This window comes from Balaenoptera musculus, chromosome 1 (genome assembly GCF_009873245.2).
Source record: "Balaenoptera musculus isolate JJ_BM4_2016_0621 chromosome 1, mBalMus1.pri.v3, whole genome shotgun sequence".
Taxonomy (NCBI): Eukaryota; Metazoa; Chordata; class Mammalia; order Artiodactyla; family Balaenopteridae; genus Balaenoptera; species Balaenoptera musculus.
The window spans coordinates 122731469-122757305 of NC_045785.1; the positions used below are offsets into that span (position 1 = coordinate 122731469).

Sequence of the window (25837 nt, forward strand, 5' to 3'; positions counted from 1 at the left end):
TAATAGCAAATAGTAAAACAATTCAAATGTTCCAGTCTTTTTTTTTTTTTAATTTTATTTATTTATTTACTCATTTATTTATTTATTTATTGGCTGTGTTGGGTCTTCGTTTCTGTGGGAGGGCTTCCTCTAGCAGCGGCAAGTGGGGGCCACTCCTCATCGCGGTGCGCGGGCCTCTCACCATCGCGGCCTCTCCTGTTGCGGAGCACAGGTTCCAGACGCGCAGGCTCAGTAGTTGTGGCTCACGGGCCTAGTTGCTCTGCGGCATGTGGGATCTTCCCAGACCAGGGCTCGAACCCGTGTCCCCTGCATTGGCAGGCAGACTCTCAACCACTGCGCCACCAGGGAAGCCCCAAATGTTCCAGTCTTAATAATTGTTCTCAGTACAGTCCCCCAAAACATGAAAATGGCATTAAGAATTCTTTTATGCAGAATAATTCCTTTTCTAAAGGAATTATAATTTGTTTAAAAAACTAGTCCAAAAATTTTAAAACTCCAAACAAGTACTGGGAGAAGCAGGGGAAGGTTCAAAAAAGTGAAATTATGCTGAATAGACTCATCCTGCCTAGTCGGGAAGGTCAATAAAGAATTATAGATTATGTTTTATTTTGCTTTGCTTTTGAGGTTTTTAAAAACAATATACTTAAAAAAACATCTAGCTGTATATTGCTTACAAGAGATATACCATAATAAAATGACTCAGGAAAGGTATAAATAAAGACTTGGACAAAATATATGAACAAATATAAACAAAATGAATTTCATAGGAATGTAAATTGAGACAGCCACTATGGCGAACGGTATGGAGGTTCCTTAAAAAACTAAAGGTAGAACTACCATATGACTCAGCAATCCCACTACTAGGCATATATTCTGAGAAAACCATAATTCAAAAAGACACATGTACCCCAATGTTCACTGCAGCATTATTTACAATACCCAGGACATGGAAGCAAACTAAATGTCCATCAACAGAGGAATGGATAGAGAAGATGTGGTACATACATACATTGGAATATTACTCAGCCATAAAAAGGAACGAAATTGAGTCATTTGTAAAGATGTGGATGGACCTAGAGTCTTTCATACAGAGTGAAGTAAGTCAGAAAGAGAAAAACAAATATCGTATATTAATGCATATGTGTGGAATCTAAGAAAGTGATACAGATGAACCAATTTGCATGGCAGGAATAGAGATGCAGATGTAGAAAACAGATGTGAGGACACGGGGGGAAGAGGAGGTGGGATGAATTGGGAGATTAGGATTGACATATATACACTACCATGTGTCAAATAAGTAGCTCGTGAGAACATGCTGTATAGCACAGGGAGCTCAGCTCGGTGCTCTGTGGTGATCTAGATGGGTGGAATGGGAGGGAGGGAGTGGGAGGGAGGTCCAAGAAGGAGGGGATATATGTATACATATAGTTGATTCACTTCATTGTACAGCAGAAGCTAACACAACATTGTAAAGCAACTATACCCCAATTAAAAAAAGAATTTCAAAATAATAAGCAAAGTAAAATGCATGAAATAGTATAAAGGATTCACAAGTCATTTTATACACAATAATATATAAAAAGAGCTTGATCCACAATGGAGATATATCAGAATTGTGTGCTAAATAACAGAATCAAAATATGTGAGGCAAAATCTCTGAATAAAAATATACTGATAACACTCCAATAATGATTTTATTTCTTAACAGATAATCAAGATAATTTAAATAAGGACACTAAAGATAATAAATTTATACTGAACTCCATACCCTAGAAAAAAACTACCTTCTCTTCCAGAGCTTATAGGTACATAAAATGTATAATATGTTATGTATCAAAGAAAGTATCAATAAATATCTGTCAATTGAAATCATTTAGGCAATATTTTTTGACAATCGACAATCGCACAAGTACAATTTGAAATCAAGAGCAAAAGTACAACATAAAATGAAACAAAATTTCAAAAAAGATCTGGCAAATAATTCAAGTTAAAGGAGAGAAATTTGACCATAATTATAGAACATTTTAGAAAATAATGAGCATAAGAATACTATATCTTAAAAACTTAAGAGGGGACATGGCCAAAATAGTAATTGAAGGAATATTTATAACCATACAGAAGATTAAAAGATAATAAAATGCATAAATAAATAGGTAAATAAAAAAGAAAACAAGAAATCAAACCTAAGGAAAGCATAAGAAAATAAATACAAATAAAAGCATAAATTCATGAATTAATAAAGCAAAATCTGTAGACTTCATGGGTAAACTGAAAAGCTGATTTTTTAGGGAGTGCAAAGTAAAATAAAATAAACAAGGCTCCAGCTCTAGCTCAGCGTGGTTGTATTCTCAAATTGACTGCAATTTATCTACTATGAGACAAGGGGTTTGTGCAAAAATGTAAATTGACTAAATCACTAAAGACACTGCTGATGCTCACTAACTTTTTGGTGTCATTGCTAGCTTCTCTTGAAGCTGTGCATTGATTTACATCCTGATACAAGCCTCTTATCTCACTGTGAACTGATTGGACAAGCCCTGCTATTAGTCCAATAAAATTAAGGTAATGCACAATATACAAAATTAATAAAGAACATAGAGACAGTTACAAATCAATAGAAATCTAAAAGTCATAAGATTATACATAATAGCAGATGAAACTTTTGAAACTCATATAAATGAATAATCTTCAATGAAAAGAGTAATTAACTGAACGGATACATGAAAAAATATAAAACCTATAAAATGAAGAGTTTAAAGAAGTAAAAGAAAATAACTGGGCTCATACAGTTACCCAGGAAAATGGGTATTAGCCTTCAATATATAGATGATTACCATACCATGTAAACTGTGCAAAGTATAAAGCAACTATGAAAGCTTTTTTGTAACCCTGGTAACAAAGATAACAGCCTTGACAAAGCACAAAAAAGTAGCAACAGACCAATCTTAGGTATAATTTTAAATGCAAAAACTCTTAACAAAGTTCTAAGAAATAGAATACAACATTTTTGAATACTAGTATATCAAGACCAAGTAAGATTTAATGTAGAGATTAAAATATGAATCAAATGGTGAAATCTATTAATATAATCCATTACAGCAACAGATGAAAATGAAAAAAACTATATAATTATCAATAGATTCAGGCATACATTCAATAAAATCAATACTGTTTCCTGATCAGACACACATGGGTGCACACATGCACCCACAAACAGAGTTAGCTAGAAAGAGAAAAAATATTTCCTTAATATGATATAGAGTATGTTCCTCAGACCAAGAGCCAGCATCATACTTAAGGGTGAAACACACAAGAGAACATATTCAGTAAGAACGTTTATTGGAAATTGTTCTGAAAATTCTAGACAACTCAGTAAATGAGAGGGAAAACATAGGAATACTTATCAGAAATGGAGAAAATAAATTATATTATCATTTTGATTCTTTGATTTTTTTTTAATGTGGACTGACATGAGAATCTATGCAATACTTAGAATGAATGAGTTTGAAATAATTGAAATTATATGTGTATGTATGAACTATTAAAAGATAACATATGTATAGTTTTCTGTATAATATATAAGTAAATGATATATGTATATAACTATTAACTAATATGCCAGCAGTAAGTTTAAAAAATACAATGGAAAAATTAACATTGCCAATAATAATCAGATATGCAACTAGAAATCAACAACAAAATTTGTGAGCCCATGTAAAAAAATGTTTACAATAGGATACAAAAAATGTGAATAAACAGAGAAGTTCCATGTTATAAAGATGTCAATTATCCCATAATTAGCTGATAAATTTAATAAAATTTTTCTGTTGGAGCTATGAAAAATTAATCCAAGTTTCACTGAGAAAAATAAATGATAGAAAAGTCAAGGAAATATCGAAGAAGAAGAGTAACAATTGGAGACTGCACAGGGCAATATCATAAATCCTTTAAAGCAACAATAACTAGTGTGGTTTTGATATCTGAATGTAAAGAAGCATTCGTGGAGCAGGAAATAAAGATTTACAATAAAACCAAAAGTATAAATATTGAATATATTATAAAGTTGTCATTTCCAGTATGGTAGGGAAAGGATGATTTGTTCAATGAAATTGTCAGAGGCACCCGATGAACTGTTGAAAAACAGGATCAAGTTGAAGTATTGACTTACACCATATGTCAAAACTGAACTCTAGAAATACCAAAGAGTTAAATAAAAACATAAAACCATAAGAAGAAAACTAATATACATGAATAATTTCACAATCTTGAGATAGAGAAGACTACAAGTATGATACAATAGCCATTAACTATAAAGGAAAAAATATATATCACTTGATCAAAATGGAAGAAAAATCTGTAATTTTTAAAAACTAATGACAAAATGAGAGAAAATATTTGAAAAATGTATGAGAGGAAAAATGGTGTCTATTAATAACATTAAAAGATTCCTTTAAACAAAAAGAATAGAAAAATGTAGAAGTGATATTCATCAAATTCACCAAAGAAGAAATACAAATGGACAAAAATACACGTACAGAGCTTAGACTTATTGATATTCAAAGAACTGCAGATTCCATTAAGAAAATTGAATATTTTGTAATTAGCAAGGAGAAGGAAAAGGTATCTTCAAATGTTTTAAATCATAATGAAACTGCTTTAATCTTTATAGGAGATGATGTATTGAAGATGTGAAAAATTGTTCCTCAAATGCCTTTTGACTCAGCCATTGCAGTTGTAGGAATTTACCATAAAAAAATAGAAATATACAAAATGTTGTGTACAGGGTGTTTTTGGTCAGTCCTCCTGTTCCCTATTCTAGCTTTGGTGATAATGCTCTATCAATTGCAATGCATTTACATTCATTTTTATCACCCCAGGAGATAAAATGTTACCCCGTATTTTCCGAGTTTCACTATAGATCAATTCCCTAGCTGTGCCCTCTGGGCTTCATCATACCTTTGATTTAATTAGACTTTGTGAGATCAACACAATTACTGTTTAGAAAAATTTGATAACATGCCAGTTTCTTTACCTGGACCCCAATTTTGAAAGCTAGGTGAAAAGGAGGGAGACATGGGGAGGAGTTTTGCAAAATAGCCATCTTATAAAACACCTGGTGGGCTACCTCATCACAGAAAAGAGCAAAGAAGAAACCAGTGGTCTCCTTAGAAGACAAGCATTCTGGAGCCCATTTCTTACCACAGCGCCTGGAGACTTCAAGAGCAAATCTGCTCTTATTTTTCTTCTTGCTACAGGTTAGTTCTATGACCTTTATTTCCTCGAAGAACTTGGAGCTTAACAGATATTTCAAAATTTTTATTTTATGGCATATAATTGCATAATTAGAAAAATATCATTGTGTTCTATATAGGCAATAGAAAGAAAAAGGCTAATTAGTATGGAATATTCACAAGGGAAGGAAAAAATAGACCAAGAATTCATCAAAAGAGCAACTTATTACCATTTCCAGCAGGGTAGAAGAAGGGTTGGGAATAGCATCTGCTGCATGTATGGAGAGGGATTTGGCCTGCTGAGAATTTATTTGGGCTTGTTTCGGATGAGAGGATAAATGGACAGACATGATCAGAAACTAGAGTTTAAGGGGAGCTGCCGGAGTCCTGAGGGGATATAAATGATCAAGGACACACCTATAATATACTAAACACAAATCATATGTGCTAATAGCTTTTCATTTCAACAGCCAAGGAATCTAAATACCCTGAAAAAAAAGTATTTGACTAGACATTTTTGACATTTAAAAGGTGATTTTTCAAACAAATTTATATATCTTAGTGGAAATGTAATAGCCTTGGCATTTAAAAATGGACAGTGAGTATTTGGGTCGACTTTTGAAATTAATAAATGCAATGTTCTTTATCCATGTATTTCTGTGATTCATTTTCCTTGTTAATAATAGGCTCATTCTGCTATTGTGTGGTCCAGCGTGAGGCTGACATTATATTTCTGCTAAATACTTGGAATACCTATGCTATGCATTAACTGGTGTACTCAGGGGGGATTATTTAGGTGCTTGCTGTTGTCATTGGCTAAACTCATTGCTTATAGTCTCTGGATACATTTTCAAGTAGTAACAAAACATCAGTGGTACAGGGTAATGTTAATAAGCCTTAAATGAAAAGAACTTACCAAGGAATCTAGATTGGAAAATGGTCATATTTTAATAGCTGCTCTAATCCACTATAACAAAAACTTATTGAAATGCAGTACAGAGTACCATTCAGTTTCTCCATCAATTCAGAGAAGAGAGCAAAGATACAGAGAGAAAATCACCACATCATAAGTTAAGGAAACATCCCTTAAGAAAATTCTATTACTTTGTGGTTCAGTTAAGTGGTAGAGGATAAAGCATAATGTTGTAGAGTAGAGAGGATGAGAATAGAAGTAGTGTCCTCAGAGGCACTTACAGGTAAGTGGCATTTCTGAATACCATATATTTTCTTTGCTCCATCCTTTGAAAAAGTACCCCGCCTAATCTGACCCCTGATGTTGATACTGCCTCTGATACTGGTGCCTAGCACTTCCTGTCCAACCTCATTGTACCCCTTATGTCCTTTTGGTCCAGTCATAAAACTTCCCTTACTTTTCTTCAAATAAAGTCCAACAAGTGCCTGCCTTAGACTCTCTGCTTGAAATTCTCTTTCAGATATACACGTCTTGATTCCTCATTTCCTGCTTAAATGTCATCCATGAGTCCTTCTCTGACCATATTGTATAAAATAATATCCTCGCTCCTCTATTTCCTATAGACCCTACCCTGCTTTGTTTTTCTCCAAAGAATGTGTCATCATCTGGCTTACTACTTATTTGCCTATTTGTTTGGTCTCTACCTCATTAGAATGTTTTCAAAGAACTGTGTCTGATATTTTCACTGGTGTATCTGCCCCACTAAGGTAGTGTCTGGTACATAGAAGGTACCCAATAAATATTTATTGGATGAATGAATGGCAGAATATTAATCTCTGGTGTGAAGGCAGTTGGACTAGTTTTCTAAAGACCCCTCACTCTTACGTAGTGCTCACTCTGCCCCAAGGGGAATGTAACGAATGATACTTATATGATGAAATCTCTGTTGGGGTTTTCGTTTTTCCTCCTACTTCAAACCCTATCATGAGACAAAAGTAGGGATTCTCTGACCTAAATAAAGTAAACTGTGCAAAAGTACCCAACATAAATGTTTCTATAAGCAGATAGTAGTAGTGAAAGGAATTAAAAGTCAGTTTGGACTATAATTCAAAAAGACACATGCACCCCTATGTTCACAGCAGCACTATTTACAATAGCTAAGACATTGGAGCAACCTAAATGTCCATTGACAGAAGCATGGATAAAGAAGATGTGGTATATATACACAATGCAATATTACTCAGCCATAAAATAGAATGAAATAATGCCATTTGCAGCGACATGGAGGGACCTAGAGATTATTATACTAAGTGAAGTAAGTCAGAAAAAGAAAAACAAATACCATATGATATAACTTATCTAAATATGGAATTTAGATAAGTGGAATCTAAAATATGACACAAATGAACTTATCTACAAGACAGAAACAGACTCACAGACACAGAGAACAGACTTCTAGTTGCCAAAAGCAGGGAGGGGATGGTTGGGTGGGGAGTTTAGGACTAGCAGACACAAACTATTACATATAGAATGGATAAACAACAAGGTCCTACTGTATAGCACAGGGAACTATATTCAATATCATGCAATAAACCATAATGGGAAAAAAAAAGTCAGTTGGGCAAAATCTGCGTATAAAGAGGTTTTTCATCGTGTGTGTGTGTGTGCGTGCGCACGCACGTGTACGTAAACGTATTAGGTAGAAGGAAACTATCAAAAAAAGAAATGTAAAAATGTGAAGTCATATGACCAGGAAAATTTTAGGAGTCAACCCTTTTTCAAAAACAATCTCCTTCGTACTTAAAAATAAGAAAGCCGGGCTTCCCTGGTGGCACAGTGGTTGAGAATCTGCCTGCTAATGCAAGGCACACGGGTTCGCGCCCTGGTCTGGGAAGATCCCACATGCCGCGGAGCAGCTGGGCCCGTGAGCCACAATTACTGAGCCTGCGCGTCTGGAACCTGTGCTCCGCAACTAGAGAGGCCGCGATAATGAGAGGCCCGCGCACCGCGATGAAGAGTGGCCCCCGCTTGCCACAACTAGAGAAAGCCCTCGCACAGAAACAAAGACCCAGCACAGCCATAAATAAATAAAAATAAATTAATTTAAAAAAATAAATTAATTAAAAAAAATAAGAAAGCCCACGTGAGCTAGGATTTTCTGTCATTTGACGTGCCTTTGAAAGGCATAACAGCTTTGCGTAGGATATTCTTTAAATGCATTAACTAGCAATTTTAGAAAAAAAAAACTAATCTTGCGTGATAGAAAAAAATTACATGGCAATAAAAATCTGATTTTATACTAATATGTTTCCAGATACAAGACACAATGTCAAGAGAAAGAATTGCGGTGATTGGTGCTGGGTCAGTGGATTAAGCGCCATTAAGGTCTGCCTGGAGGAAGGACTGGAGCCCATCTGTTTTGAAGGAAGCAGTGACATTGGAGGGATGTGGAGATATAAGTTTGAATAGACTTATGCTTCTATATGTGTAATGACATTTTTTCTTATCTGGGAAATAAGAATGCAAGGATTACAGCACTGATTTATCCTTCAACTACCAGCATAATAGTTGCTATCTTTATCAGTACCTACACATGTGCTTTGAATCCCAATCCTTCCTTCCTCCCAAGGATGATATTCAATTAATCTTTCTTCCTTTCAGGGTCTAGCTCCTTGAAGGAGAACTGTGTGCTTCCTCTTCCTTCATCTCCACCATCACTACATGATGGTCATCCCAGCACTTCCCCAAAACTGCTGTCACTGCCATTACCAATAAAAGTTGACAAATTGAATGGACTTTCTGCCAAGAATTTTATTGCCTTCTCAAGGGGATCCAATGATGTTAAAAACCAGCTCCTTTTTGAAACACTTGTCACTAGCTTCTGTGATTTCACTCTGTTTTCTTTCTGATTTTCCTTCTCAGTATTTTTCTACTTGGCCTCTAAATGTTGCTGATTATAGTTCTATTCTCACTCTTCCAGTCTTTTAACTTTTTGCAGGTTCCTTAGGATACTTCCTTATCCCTCCTTGGCTTCAGGTATCAAGGTGTCCTTTATTTTCTTGGTAGGAGAAGACTGAAGGTGGCAGGCCCAGTGTCTATAAATCTGCCACCAGCAACGCTTTGAAGTGATTATCCTTTCTCTTATCATTTTCCCAACTACTTGCACAATTCCAAAATCATGGAGTATCTCCAGATGTATGTCAAACCCTTTCACCTTTTGAAGCACATCCGATTTCTGGTAAGTGGGGCAGAGACCACTCAGCATGCATGGAACCCTCTTGCTAGAGCCAAGAGCCAGGCCAGAGCAAAATGCAGTAAAGCATCCATTCAGTCTTGGAGGTGAGCTTTACATAAATCTCCAGAGAAGTCGGCGAGAGCTTCTCTCCTCACTTTCCTCAGGAAAAAAAGTATGGTGGACTGGCTGAAATGCCAGACTGTACGCCTGGTGTTGGCTCACCCCTAACTACATTCAGGGCTGCAGTTGGAACAAACTGAGATACATCTCTACTTAAAAATGCCTTGGTAGGGAGACCAGTTATAAATGAACTCTTTAATGAAAGCCCAGAGGAGGGTAGCTGTAACCAACCTTATTCATTGAGGCAAAGAGTTCTTGGGCAGGAGGGCAGCTGGGAAGAGTGGTCACAAGTCTGAGTTAGTCTCATTCCCAGTCGAAGCTGTGCAACGTGAGGAAGCGCTCTGACTTCTCTTGCACAGGACAGTGAGATGTTGTCGTCCAGACCGAAGGGAAGCAGGAATCCTATGTCTTTGTGGGATTATGGTGTGTAGTGACCTTGAAACCGATCCCTTCATGCCACTCCATAACTTTCCAGGTATGTCCTACCGAATGCTAAGGCACTGGTGTTATGGGGTTTTATCATAGTGGCTATTGTTATTTTGGGAGAAAGTTTATAATTCTGAAAGTCATCTTAGTTTCAAAATAAATATGATATTTTCTGATTATAAAGAAATGCATGTTCTTTCAAGTTCCATTCAAATAATACATATTATAAAATTGAAAATAAAAATTACTAATACAACCACCAGTTCTGGGCTATTTTAAGAGGAAAGTGCTACATTTTACCACAGTTGGAAGGCAAAATGTGGGAATTGTTTTGTGTTGGTAGTAGTTTGGAGTAAATAGTAAGATCAAAGATACAGAAAATATATTAATAATTAGCTTTATTCCTGAATGTGTATCTATATGCATAGCATGATGAATATAAATAGCTCTGTGCTAGTGTCACTATACATCTTAGAAAAGACTGCAGTGCTATTGTTTACTATTTGGAAGCTTAAGCACCCTGAATATAAGGAATGGTACAGGAATGATTTACCTGCACAAGATCTCCTTCTTTATCTCTAGAAGCAGGATATATACTTGGTCTTTTCAAAGAGGGCTGGACCTGAGACTCATTTGGGGTCTAAGGAGATGCCAGATTCCCTCCACTTCCATTGCTCTGAATGTCTGTTTCCCAGTGCATGAGATGATAAAGTTAAAATTGGTCAAAAGAGGTCTATTAGTTAGTTAGTTATTAGCTTACTAGATGTTTAAATATTCCTGTATTCATTCATTCAGCATTCATTCAAGAAATATCTACTGAGCACCAACTGTGTACCAGAGACTTAGCAGAGAATAAAACAGAAAAAATCTCTGTCGCCAAGGAGTGTACATAGCAGTAGATGGAGAGAGACACAGAAAGAAATAAATACGTGGAAGGTGATGACTGTGACGAGAAACAATTGCCAGGGCAGGGCAAAGGGGTGGGTGGTTGGGGAGAAAGGCTTGTGATGCAAGATTAGATAAGATGGCCAGGCAAGACTTCAGTGAGAAAGGGGCATTTGAACAAATACCCCAAGGAGTTGAGGAAGTGATGCAGATATATGAGGAAAGCAGATCGTACAGAAGGAAGAAAAAAGTGCAAAGGACTTGAGGTGGGTGTGTACCTGACAGGTCCAGTGTGGCGGAAGTAGAAGAAAGAGTAGAAAGAGATGATGTCAGAGAGTGAATGTTATGCCAGATCAAGAAGGACCTTAAAGGCCATTGTTTGGACTGTGGCTTATGTTTGTTTGATTTGATTTGTTTGATTGATTTCAAGGTCTCCTCCCATATTGAGCCACAGGGCAAAGGGTTCATTTTGGAATAGAAGAGAAACATTTTATCTTGGGGAAAGGAGACAGAGGAAGAATAGATGAAAACATAGTAGCTTTTAGGTGTTGAGGGACGCACCTCAGATTTTTATTGTTTCATAACAAAGGAGAAGAAAAGTTATCTTCAGAGAGTGAGAGGAATTTCAGTAGGGCCAAGGGGAAGGGAAATAATTGAAAGAGCTGCAGTCAGAAATTGAATGGAAAATTGAACTTGACAATGATTGAGTTCAGAAACATTTAGATCTGTGCCAGGAGTTCACTAGGTGATCAAAGAACTGCTTCCAGGGGAAAGCTGAAGTTTGGGAGCATATTCTCTAGGGAAAAAGGAACAGGGCAAGGAATGAACCACAATTAAGATGGAGTAGGGCTGTTCAATGTCACAGGAGGAGCAATGAAGGCCACATGTGCATGCCCCAATGTTGTTCAAAAGATGAAAGACTAAAATATCAACCAGCTATTATGGCTTTGCCATATGAGGTTTTTGTTTAAGTCAGAGCATATTTTTAAACAAAAATAATAAGCTCTTATGTCCTCTCAGCTTCAGGGTCTGTGAGCACTTGTCCCTAGTAGGAGAGCAGAGTGAACACTGCCAGTGTTAGAAGGAAGGGTGTACTGGGCCTAGAAAGAGATGGAAACAAGCTAGACAGGGATGAAGCACGGTTTGGGAAAGCAAGACAGGGAATTGGGTCAGAGCAGTATTTGTAAATAACAAAGATGATGGATAAAGAAGATATATTACTTAATGAGGAGCCAAGCTCTTCTTTGAAGTCTTGGCAGGGTACAGGTAAGTAAAAAGGAGGCAGAAATAAAATATCTGAGTTTCTAGTAAACCTGAGATCATAAAATTTTTGGTCCAGAACAAAACTGTAGGAGAATTAATTCTGTCTGATAATGTTCGGCAAGCACAGTTCACAGACCAGGAACCGTAGACCAGAAAATGAGAGGTTTAAAGAGCATAGCATTTGAGTTTAGCAATAAGCTTTAGAATAGGCCAGCAGTTAAAAAATAAAATAAAATAATGGTCAATACTTGAGCAATTCAGGAATCACAAGTTTCAAAGGTCAGTGTGTCCACAGTTGGGAATACAAGAGTCCAGAGAAATTTCACGGCAAGAAAATCATTGTGATCGGCATTGGAAATTCTGGAGGTGATTTGGCGATTGAGCTCAGTCATGTAGCTGCACCGGTTTGGTGCCTAAATTCTCTTCCCTGAGATGCAACCTGCCTACTACCTTCTGAGACGTGATCATTGCATGAAATATGTGTATTCATACACTGCTTCAATACTGATTAATTACCTTCTCACACCAGTTTCCTCAATAGACATCTTGTTAATCCATTCCAAAAAAAATAGAGAATGGAATACAAATAAATATTTCAAACTTTAGTGACTTCCATAATGTTTATTTTTAACAGAGTGTGGAGGCTTTACCAGCTCAGCTAAGAGTTACAAAAATGAACTTACCAGAAAACCATTTTTAAAATCCCTTAATATTTTTCATTGACATGACACTTGACACCGTCTTCCAACTCCAATTCCTTCAATAGGGATACAGATTAACTAAGTGTTCTAGATACTACAATGCAGTAATTAACAGATGGATGGGATCTTTTGTGTCAATTTGTTGATCTCTAGTCTTTTTGCGTCATTGTGTTTTTCCAGAATTTGGAATTTAAGAGATTGCAGGCATCAAAGACTGCCTTGGAGAAGGTTCAAAAGGGATAGTGGGTGAGGTCCAGAGGAAAGCTTGAGGAGATCTCTGGAGCTATAAGCAACAAGTTAGATGTTTCTGTATGTGGGAATGTGTGTGACTATCTGTTGGTCTTCCTGTCTTGAGAAAGAAGAACTCTTCAAGCTAAAATGACAAGAGAGTTCTTATCCATTTCTTCTCATGAGCCAAATGAGACATATCTGAAGAAGTGAGAAAGGCTCTGAGACCTTAGATGGTGGACAAGCAAATGGTATATTATGTCATAAAAATTAACTCCATTTTTCCAAGCCAAAAGAAAGAATCAGGAATCTGGTAAGATTCCAGCAATAAGATGGGAGACTTTGGGGAGAGTCCTTTGAAATTCAACACATTCTTTCTTTGTCTTGAATAGAACTCTGAATCCAGACAGCTGTGGTTTGGATCCTGGCTTCACCACTTTCTAGCTGTGTGATATTGATCAGATTTAGTTAACTATTTGTGCCTCACCTTCCTTATATATAAAATGGCAATAACATTAGCACCAATTCAGAGGGTTGTTCTGCACATTAAAGAGGAAAATACATGTATAATTTATACTAGTCCCCAGCACATAGTAAATGCTCAACAATTTTCTGTTGTTTTATTATATTATTAATTTTCTACTATATTAAAATTATACTCATGGGATTTTAGTTTTTGGAGATGATTGAGCGACAACACGGAGAGGTCAATGCCATTGAAGGAAGAATGTATTACTTACATTTCCTAAGAGAAAGAGACATGCCAGGCCACGCAGGGCCACATGGGAGCACTGGGTTTGTTCAGACAGAAACAGGAACAAGAGAAAAGCTGAGGCCAGAGCCTTTATTGGGGTTTCTGTGGGACAAGGAAAGCAGGGCATGGTAAACAGTTTAGGATTGGCTAGTTTGAATAATTCCCATGGGCTTTAATCTATAGAGATCTGCCTGGTTCCTAGCCCTGGGATGATTTAGGGCAGGAGAAATATTGGGTTGGGGTATGAGAGTTAGATAAGTAGTTGGTTGGGGCTACAGACTTGGGAGAATTGTTTGGGGCTATAGACTTGGGCTTGGCTGGTTCGCATATGAAAGACATGCTCCTGGCAGAGCTCTTTGCTATCTTTAAAACAGGCTAGCCCTCTCCCTGGCCAACAAGCTTTTTAAGATGTCAAAACATCATAAAATATAGAAAATAAAAGCACGATTATACGCTGACATCCAGTTTCTAGCTTGAATGATTGAGTAGAGAGTGTACCATCCTACAAAGGTAAGTAATTCAGGAGGAAAGCAACTTTGGAAGATCTTAGGAGGCTTGCTGATGACTTAAGGTTTAGAAAACTGTTTGGGATACTTGTGAGGTATCCCAACAGAGATACATGGCAAGCATTAGGATAGATGATTCTGAAAATCAAAGTAGAGGTTAGGCTTGGAGTCATCAGCCCTGAAGATGTATATCAGAGTCTCAGTGGTGGAGTATGTGATTGTCAGGATTAGGAAGAAGGAGACTGGCAAAGTTTGAACAGGTACTTCTGTTATTCTCCTTTGCGTGCACGTGCACACATGCCCTTCTTCTCGTGCTGCCTTAAGAAACAATAATCTGGATTGAGTGTGGTTCTGGGGGAGAGGTTCTAGGCCAGAAGCTAAGGAATCCCAAATATTAAAGAGGAATCTGAAGAAGAGTAGCCATTAAAAGCACTGAGAAAGAAATTACAAGTGAAGAAGTAGGAGAATCCGTAGTAAGGACAGGGAATAAGAAGGGGAAAATTTCAAGAAGAGAATGGTCAACAGTGTCAAGAGTAATGAGTCAACAAATATTTTCTGAGCCCCTTCTGTGTGTTCATTATTATATAGGTATGTGAATTAAAAGAGTGGAACTATCAACTCCCAGGAATAAGTCATGCTCATTCCTGCCTTTGGACTTGGTATTTCTTCTGCCTGGAATGTTATTCTCTCAAGTTCAAAATATAAAAAAGACAAGCAGAGTCACAGAATTATGAACTGTGAATTATGAAAATTGTGGCAGAGTCATAAAGTAACTGTAATAGCACTACAACACAATTAAAAGAGCAAGAGCTTTGTAATCAAATGAACTCGGGATTAAAACCCAGTTCCTCCATGTACTGACTGCATGGTCTTGACATATTACTTGACCCCACAATTCCCTCACTTATAAAAATGGGAATACTTATATGCACTTTGCAGAGTGATAAGAACTAACAATTAAGCACCTGACTTTTGTAGGCATTCAATAAATATTGATTGAATGAATGAAGATTAGCCACTGTGGTTGAAATTCTTTATTATATCATTAATTCTAAGGCTGAGAATAAAGTGATGAAGACAGATTCAAACCTACCTTAATGAAATGATGTCAATCACATTATAATAATTCTGCTCATTTGTTTGCTTCTCCTTTAAAACGTTTCACATATTTTCCTAGAATATTCTGTTTCTCAAAATGTAGGATGTCATCCATCAAAGAAATGAAGATATAGGAAAGTGTCTTCCATGAGTTAAGATGGAAAATTAAGAAGAAATCTCTATCCAATGAAAACAATCAGGAGATACTGAGTCACCATTAGTAGCTATAATACAATATGTATTAGAAAACTAAGGGATAACATAACTGAACAAGTGTAACTCACTATTTAAAGGAGAGCTAGAGTGAATACTCTAGTAATGGGACTACACACACATTATCTTGTGTCTTGTCATGGGATGCAACTCCCTTCAGTCCATCCTTCTTCGTGAGCTTTGAGGTCTGCTAGTGAACTCATTAAACACACGTCTTTGCATCTGTAAGGCACGTGCACCTGATAAAACAATGGATGGAGGGCATTGCAAAGCAACTCCTGAATCCATCTCCCCCACTCCTGTGTTACCTCACTCATGATGTTCTCTACCAAATTGACTCTCATAGTACCCATTTCTTCCTGAAACCACGTCTTTTCAAGAAGAAAACCATGTTCACATTTGAAATTTCTTTCCTAGGATTGAACAAATTATCCTCAGGGAGTGGCATGATGGCTGACATAAGAAAGAAGAGAAAAAAAATTTGAAAAAGAGTAAGAAGCTGGCTTCTTGATGAAAGTCAATTGGAAGTGTTTAGGTGGAGCTGTTTGTCTTTCAAGTATTCGTTATATTTTTCTCATGATAGAATCTGAGTCTATTTGCCTGAATGAGATCTCAAATTATCAACTTTTTAATTTCCTCTTAACCAAGCATAAATATCATATATGGAATATTTATGGAATGGAATGGATAGAGAATGGTCTAACCTGGAAAATTCAGAATTTTGTTTAAAGTTCATGGAACACTAAATACAACATACAATTATAAATTTATGTCTTACCATAGCCTTAGAGATGTAAAGCATGTGAATATATGTGTGATGAAATGGAAGGATTGTTTCACCCTTTTAAGGTGTTGAGAAGATAAACCAATGTGAGAAATGAGATAGCAAATCATTACAGAATCCAATTAAAATTCTGATGTGAGGTCAGAAGCTTGTGGGTTGCACCAAATCTTCTTAATGGAAAATTCTTCTCAACCACTGGGGCTGGGAATGTAATTTATTTCTATTCAGCATATATCTATTGAGAATCTACAATGTGAAGGTCACAGCATGTTCTCTATGAGCCAAAGCCTTTATCCTAAGAACAGTCAATTATCCAGTAACTTTGGTTTCAGAAGCTGGGCCAAGAATTGCAATTCATTAATATTTAAAATCAAATTAATGTCATACATATCTAAATAACTTGCCTGTACAATTCACATAGCATATTCCTCACCACCGATTTACCAAAATGAGACTAGATCCTAATTGAGAATTAATTTCATGGCCAAAGTACAGGATTTAGGAAAAGACAAAAATCTTCCAAAACCCACCTATTACTATCCAAGATCCTTGGAAGGATTTAATGGGGAAAAATACACTGCATGAATATTTTGTTAGAAACCACTGAGACCATAGTCAATGAAAACAAGAAAACTCATTTTATCTCTCAGTTTTTGGAGAAATCATCAACCAATGTTTAGAGGAAATTGTGCTTGGAGAGATGGAAGTTCTGATACTTTCCCCTTCTGGTTTCAGATTCCTGAATAATCCCTGTGATACACGCAGAGTGCAGTGTAAGGATTACGTGGATGAAATTGCCTCTGAAATAGGAGTGAAACCCAACCTGTTCTCACTTTTCCTGTGGGATCCAAAGCTGGCTCTGGAAATTTTCTTTGGGCCATGCACACCTTACCAGTACCACCTACAAGGGCCAGGGAAGTGGGCTGGGACCCGGGGAGCCATCCTGACTCAGAGAGAGCAGATCATCAAGCACCTGAGGACTCGCATCCTCAACGGGGACCAGGCTCCGTACTCTGTGCCATTTTGGCTTAAAAGTGTCTGTGTAGCCCTTCGCCTCTTTGTTCTCACTTTAGTCATTATTAAAGGATAATCCTCCTACAATCATTACGATATTAGAGATTAACAGTGACACACACTAATTAAGAAACTGGGCATGTGCAAGTGTTTATCCCTCAGTTCAGATTAGATCAGTGCAGTGAATTGTCTAATAATTCCAAAATTACTCATGTATGAGTATTTGGCAAAATTGGAAATTTCAGAAGTCCAAAGGGACAGAGTAACAACTTGAGCTAAAGCCGACCTGAAAATTGGCGATTTCTAATGAAATGGTTTATATGAAATCTTGCCCTGGAAAAGTATATTTAATTTCTATAATATGACAAATGTTCTAAGTTACCAAGTTCTCCTAGCCTCCTTTTATATGAATTGGCAAATTCTTTGTTTTATATGTAAAACACAGGCTAGGAAAAAGTATCTCTTCAATGATTTAGAAAAGTTAACAATGAACAAACGTCTTCACCAGAAACTCTTTCCACTAGGGTCACATTCATAGAATCATGGATATTGAGGTAGCAGGTTATTTCAGGTTTTATCGAGGGTATTTTCAGGATATGGGGTGTGCCAAGGAGAGAAAAAGAGGGACTAATGGAAGTCAGGGAAAGAAGAAACAGGGAGAAAGAGCAACTATTTACAACATTTACAGAAACTTTTACAATTAACCAAAGAGATGAAATATTTTAGTCCCTGGGTCAGTCACTTATATTACAGGCTATGTCTGAGCTTAGTCCTGATATTCTGTAAAACAGATTTCTCCCCCAAATTTCTTAAGATATGATTGATAATAAAAAATTGTATATTTTTAAAGTGTACAATGTGGTGTTTTGATATACATACACAAAGAGAAATTATTACCACAATGAAGCTAATTAACATATTAATTACCTCATAGTTACCTTTGTGTGTGTGTGTGGTGAGAATACTTAAGATCTGTCCTCCTAGCAAATATCGAGTATACAATACAGTACTATTAATTATAGTCACCACACTGTACATTAGGTCTCCAGAAATTATTCATCTTATAACTGAATGTCTGTTCCTTTTGACCAACATCTCTCTATTTCCCCACCAGACCCCGGTAACAACTCCTCTGCTCTCAGTTAATAAGAGTTAAACTTTGCAAAATTCCACATATAAGTTAAACCATGCAGTATTTGCCTTTTCATGTTTGGCTTATTTCACTTAGCATAATGTCCTCCAGTTTCATCCATTATACTCAAATGGCAGAATATCCTTCTAAGACTGAATAAAATTCCATTGTGTATATGTATCACATTTTCTTTATCTCTTCATCCTCTGATGGACACTTAGGTTGCTTCCATAACTTGTGATTAACACTGCATTGAACATGAGAGTGTAGATATCTCTTCCAGATCCTGTTCTCATTTCCTTTGAATATATACCCAGAAGTGGGATTGCTGGACTATATGGTAGCTCTATTTTTCATTTTTTGAGGAACCACCATACTATTTACCTAAGTGGCTGTACCAGTTTACATTTCCACCAACAGTGTACAAGTACTCCATTTTCTCCACATCTTCACCAATACTTATCTGTTAACTTTTTTATAATAGGCATCTTAACATGTGTGAGGGGATACCTCATTTTATATTTGCATTTCCCTAATGATTAGTGTTGTTGAACATCTTTTCACGTACCTGTTGGCCATTTATGTCTTTGGAAAAATGTCTAATCAAGCCCTTTGCCCATTTTTAAATTATTTTTTTTCCATTGAGTATGACTTCCTGATATATTTTGGACATTAATCACTAACTGAATATATGGTTTGCATATATTTTCTCCCATTCCATAGATTGCCTCTTAATTTTGTTGATTGTGTCATTTGCTGCATAGAAAATTTTTAGTTTGATATAGTCCCACCTGTTTATTTTTGCTTTTATTGCCTGTGTTTTTTGTGTCATATGAAAAAACAATTGCCAATACCGATGTCAAGGAGCTTTATCCCTATGTTTTCTTCTAGGACTATTATGGTTTCAGATCTCACATTTAAGTCTTTAACTCACTTGAGTTGATTTTTGCATATAGCATAGGATAACAGTCCAATTTCATCCTTTTGCACAGGGGCATCCAGTTTTCTCAGTATCATTTATTGAAAAGGTTATCTTTTCCCTGTTATGTATCCTTGGTATCTTTGTCAAAGATTAGTTAACTGTATATGGGTGAGTTTATTTCTAGGCTATATATTCTGTTCCATTGGTATATGTGTTTGTTTTTATGCCAGTACCATACCATTTTGATCATGATAGCTTTGCAGTATATTTTGAAATCAAGGAGTACAATGTCTCCAGTTTTGTTCTTCTAGCTTGAGATTGCTTTATCTACTCAAGGTCTTTTGTGGTTCCATACAAATTTTGGGGTTGTTTTTCTATTTCTCTAAAAAATACCATTGGAATTTTGATAAGAATTGCATTGAATATGTAGATTGCTTTAGGTATCATGGATATTTTGGCAATATTAATTATTCCAATCCATGAACACAGGATATCTTTCCATTTTTGTGTGTCTTCTTCAATTTCTTTCATCAAAGATTTGTGAGTTTTAGTGTACAGATATTTTACTTCCTTGGCTAAATTTATTCCTCACTCTTTTATTCTTTTTGATGTTATTGTGATGAGATTTTGTTTTCTTAATTTCTTTTCAGATGGTTTGTTGATAGTATATAGAAATGAAACTGATTTTGTGTGTTGATTTTGAATCTACAACTTTACTGAATTCATTTATTAGCTCTAACAGTTTTTGGTGTAGTCTTTAGGGTTTTCTGTATATAATATCAAATCATCTGCAAACAGAGACTTTTACTTTTTCCTTTCTGATTTGGATGACTTTTATTTCTATTTCTTATCTAATTGCTCTAGCTAGGACTTTTAGTACTATGTTGAATAGAAGTGGTAAGAGTGGGTATCCTTATATTGTTCCTGAACATATGTGAACTTAATTATGTTGAGATATATTCCCTCTACACCCAGTTTGTTGGGAATTTTTATCATGAAAGGCTATTGAATTATGTCAGATGCTTTTTCTGTGTGTATTGAGATGATCATATGATTTTTATCTGTCATTCTGTTAATACGGTGTATCACTTTGGTTCATTTGTGTATATTGAACCATTCTTGCACCCAAAGGATAAATATAACTTTATCATGGTGTATGATCCTTTTAATGTGCTGTTTAATTCAGTTTGCTAGACTTTTGTTGAAGAATTTTACATCTGTGTTCATCAAGGTTATAGGCCTGTAATTTTCTTTTCTTAGAGTGTCCTTGTCTGGCCTTGGTATCAGGTTAATGCTGGTCTTGTAAAATGAGTTTGAAAGTATCCCATCCTCTTCAATTTTTGGAAGAGTTTGAGAAAGATTCGTATTAATTCTTCTTTAAATGTTTCATTGAATTCACCAGTGAAGTCATCTGGTCTGGATTTTCTTTGTTGGCATGTAATTGTTAGTAGTCTCTTGTGATCCTTTGCATTTCTGTGGTATCAGTTGTAATGTCTCCTCTTTCATTTCTGATTTATTTTTTGAGTATTCTCCCTTTTATCTTAGTCTAGAAAGGTTTGTCAATTTTTTGATCTTTTTAAATAACTCAGTTTTGATGAGCTTTTCTATTGTCTTTATCGTTTCTATTTCATTTATTTTTGCTCGGATCTTTGTTAATTCCTTCCTTCTGCTAACTTTGGGCTTTGCTTGTTCTTCTCTTCGCTTTCTCTTCCCTTTATACCTTGAGATATAAAGTTAGGTTGTTTATCTGAGATTTTTTTCCTCCTTAATGTAGGCATTTATCATTTTATTTTTTTAACATCTTTATTGGAGTATAATTGCTTTACAATGTTGTATTAGTTTCTGCCGTATAACAAAGTGAATCAGCTATATGTATACATATATCCCCATATCCCCTCCCCTCTTGCATCTCCCTCCCACCCTCCTTATCCCACCCCTCTAGGTGGTCACAAGGCACTGAGCTGATTTCCCTGTGCTATGCAGCTGCTTCCCACTAGCTATCTATTTTACATTTGGTAGTGTATATATGTCAGTGCTACTCTCTCACTTAGTCCCAACGTACCCTTCCCCCTCCCCGTGTCCTCAAGTTCATTCTCTATGTCTGTATCTTTATTCCTGTCCTGCCCCTAGGTTCATCAGAACCATTTTTTTCTTTTCTTTTTTTTTTTAGATTTTAAACTTCCCTCTTTGTACTGTTTGGGCCCATCAATGGCAACAGATCCCCCAACTCTATCAGCGTCTATACACAAAACACCTCCCACAGAGCTCACATCAGTGGAACTCACAACAAATACTTATACCAGAATTATCAAGTTCCATTGAACCCAAATATGCTGGCAGGATTCAGGGCAAGTGGAAAGTAGTTTTGAAATTTGTTTCTTGCTATATACTCATCCTGGATCTTCGGTGGTGTCTTTTTCAAAGAAACAATAATTGCATGTATATTATAATTTTTGACATCAGATAATACTTTGTACAAAATCCTTCAGAGCTCAGAAAGTGTTAATATCCTTTCCCCCTCCAGAAATGAAGCATATATGTTAAGCTGTCTGGCCTAAGGCTGCACACTGAGTCACTGCAGGGTGTGGAGATTAAATACCCAGGAAATCTTAAGAGCTACATGTTGTGCCTGAAACAATACAGCTGCCCAGTCACAGTTCCTTCACTTTTCTTGAAGAAATTACTAAATGAATTGAAGAAAATTAAGAGCTCAAAAATAGAGAAATCAGGGGCTTCCCTGGTGGCGCAGTGGTTGAGAATCTGCCTGCCAATGCAGGGGACACGAGTTCGAGCCCTGGTCTGGGAAGATCCCACATGCCGCAGAGCAACTGGGCCCGTGAGCCACAGCTACTGAGCCTGCGCGTCTGGAGCCTGTGCTCCGCACCAGAAAGGCCGCGACAATGAGAGGCCCACGCACCGCAATGAGGAGTGGCCCCGGCTCACCGCAACTAGAGAAAGCCCTCGCACAGAAACGAAGACCCAACACAGCCAAAACTAAAATAAATAAATAAATAAGTTGCCATTTAAAAAAAAAATAGAGAAATCATAAGACTGGAATTATTCTCTGAAGCCAACTAAACATAGAAATATCTAATAATTATTTCAATTCTGAGTACAATACTGAACACAAATGCCAATATTATTTTCTGGGGAAAAAAAGTTACATAATGACCCTGGTTTTTAAAAATAACAAGGAAACCTGGTCTAAAAATCTCAAATTATGTCAAGACAAGTTGGGATGGAGATGAAAGGAGACTAAACTTGTGGTAAACGCCCAGTCTTAATAAGGGGTATTGAAAATATGCCATTTACTTATGACCACACTGTGGTAATTCTGAGATACCACTGGGCGTGGGTAATGTTTCTGATTTGGTTCTGATTCCACTTTCTGGAAGTTTGGTGTTCTGTGCCCCTAGCTCCACCCCCTGGCAGTTCTGTTTGTTCAGTTATCCTCCGTGGCCACACCTGAAATGTGCTTTAGGGACTCTGCCCTCCCTCCTGACTAAGCGGTTTTTCCTGTGTGTTGTCTACATCCATTGATGTTTGGGAGCCCAAGGATCACTTTCAGTCTAAACTTTTACAGTCTATTTTAGTCTAGACAGATGGTTCTTCTGGCAGTACGACTCTATCAAAAATTTAGCTTCCTGTCTGTTCAGTTCCAGTCAGCTCCAAGTATCAGTAGCCATGACCACAGCCTTCTCTGTATGTACTTTCTATACTGCTGTATTTCCTTGCCTTCTCCCAGCTATACTTCTTCCCCTGCCCCACCCACACCCATACACATTCCCACCTCTTCTGTTTCTCTCCTTCTCTTTCTTCCCCACCCCTGTCTTGAGTGAATTACAAATTCCTTGGCCCTGCAGATATCAATGGGAGAGCAACACCCTGAGATTCTTTGCTCAACTGAATGGATTTACTGGGCACTAGTGCCCTGGCTGGACCTTGATACCTTAATCCACTCAGAGGCTATAACAGTGGGTGGGATGGCTGCACCTTTAATTAGACGCTGATTCCGAGGCTGAGTTTTAATCAACGTTTGTCATTCAAAGATCTTCCCAGTTTTATATATTTTTTAATTGGATTAAGAATCAGTTGCCTCTTCCAATTCTGTAAGCCCCCAAATTTTGGATTCTCTTTATTCCTTTTTCTAGATTTTTGGCAGCATCCCACTTCAAGGTATCAGTTTCTCCATCACTCAGGATAAGGTAGATTTTGCTGTGGTTCAAACAGCCCTCAAGCCTCATCACTCAGAATCACAAATGTTTATTTCTACTTGTGGCAGGTCAGCAGGAGGTCTCCACACGTCATAGTCAATCAGGGACCCGGGCAGAAGCTGCATCTCTACTCATGTTTCCAAAATTGTTGAGACATGAAAAAGCAAACATGGTAAATTGTGTACTCACTCTTCAGTCACCTCCTGAAAGTGACACATGTCACCACCATTCACATATTATTGGCCAAAGTACATCATGTAACTTCATTCACATATTATTGGCCAAAGTAAGCCACACCTAACTTCAAAGAAGAAGAGAAGTACAATCCTACCACCATTAGATAAAATGTTTTCGCAGGAAAACCAAGAACTGGAACATTTTTGAGCAGCCCTGATGTCTAGGACACAGAGATAGGTTAGAGAATACAGCTGGAAAGTTTAACCAATAAAACTAAAAAACAACAACAACAATATATACAACTTTCTAAATGCCAGAGAAGAGACAAGCAAAGAAAGCATTGTGCATATAGCTAAGGAAAATATATGGATACCTTAAAAAATGAAAGCCATAAAACACAGTAATAGAAATAAAGTCCAAAGGTATCACTCCTGAAAATATGTAAATGTAAATGTGTTAAACTCTCAAGTTGGCTGAATAAGACACAAAGTCTAACTATAGAAGACACAATAAAGTGACACCAAAAGTTAGAACAAGGGACAGAAAACTATGACCCACAGGCCGAATCCAGGCCAGTCCACTGCCTATTTTTGTAAATAAACTTTTATTGGAGCACAGCCATGCCCATCTGTATATATATTATCTGTGGCTGTTTTCTGTTGACTAGTTGCCACAGAGACCGTATGGCCCACAAAGCCTAAAATATTTATTTGCCTCTTTAAAAAAACAGTTTACTGACCCTTAGGTTAGACAATAAAGGATAGATTAATATATGTAAGACAAATAGGGATAAATCAATTGTTATAATATTATTAATAAAGTGGAATAAAATGTCAACCTTCATTAAGAGTCTGGAAAATCCCTGAGTGTTAAAAGAGAAAATGAGCTCAGAGTAGAACACCCCACACTTTTCAATTTCTTTTTAAACTACACTATAATCTCCTTTATGTAGAGACTTATTTAATTTCCCAAATCATAGTTCTTCCTTTACATTCAATAAAGGTTAAATAATAGTCTTTCTTTCTATCTAAACCAAATCTTCAATCTCTAATTTACCTCTTTTCAGAGAAGGGTTAATGAACCCAGCAACACAAGACTTTGGGCACTGTGTTTGACAATGCAGAGATGACTTTTTGTTAAACATATGAAGAGTTATAGGAAATTTGTATAGCATACATTTACAACATACAAAAGAATTTTAACAACTTCATTAAACCAAGATGCTTTGGATAAAATGTTTTTTTAATAAGGCAAATGCAACGTTTCTCTATCTTTATTCTTTTTTTTTTTTTTTCTATCTTTATTCTTATACTGGATAAAATTTTTTAAACTGCAATCTGAAAACACCATGAATCTCCTATTTGCAATATATGCTCCTCTCTTTTAATGTCTTGGAGGGCTCTGTTCTAGTTAAAAAGAATTCTCCACTGGAGCTGGCATGGGCTACATGCCAAGATCCAAGACAGTCCTACTCTAGAAGAAACCAGTTCCTTTAACACTTCTGAGTCATCAAAACAAAGAGCCCACATATACATTGCATATATTTTAATCCACTGACTAGTTTTTGAACATCTGTGAAAGACAGTGTATATATCTATGAGTTCTTCAGGTAATTAATATCATGAAATAGTGTCTTAATGTGGAATATCCTGCCCCAACACTCCTGGACAATATGTTTATTTGGAACAAGCAGGTGCCACAACCCCACTCTCCCTCCTATTCATTCATCTCACAAATATTTATTGAATGTCCACTGTGTGTGTTAGCCAGGGTTCTCCAGAGAAACAGAACCAATAGGATATATATATATAGAGAGAGAGAGATAAATAGATAGATATAGGTAGATTTCTATGCATAGAGAGAGTGAGATATAGAGACAGAGAGAGGGAGAAAGGGAAAGAAAGAGAGAAATCTGTTGTAAGGCATTGCCTCTGTGATTATGAAGGCTAGCAATTCTGAAATCTGCAGGACAAGCCAGCAGACTGGAGACCAAGGGAAGAGTTAATGTTGCAGTCTTGAGT

General features: G+C 36.6%; 1 pseudogene; it reads left to right on the top strand.

Annotated features, from left to right (window-relative positions):
- Window positions 1–8470: 8470 nt before the first annotated feature.
- On the top strand, window positions 8471–17447 carry LOC118905975 (annotated as a pseudogene).
- The last annotated feature ends 8390 nt before the right edge of the window (window positions 17448–25837 follow it).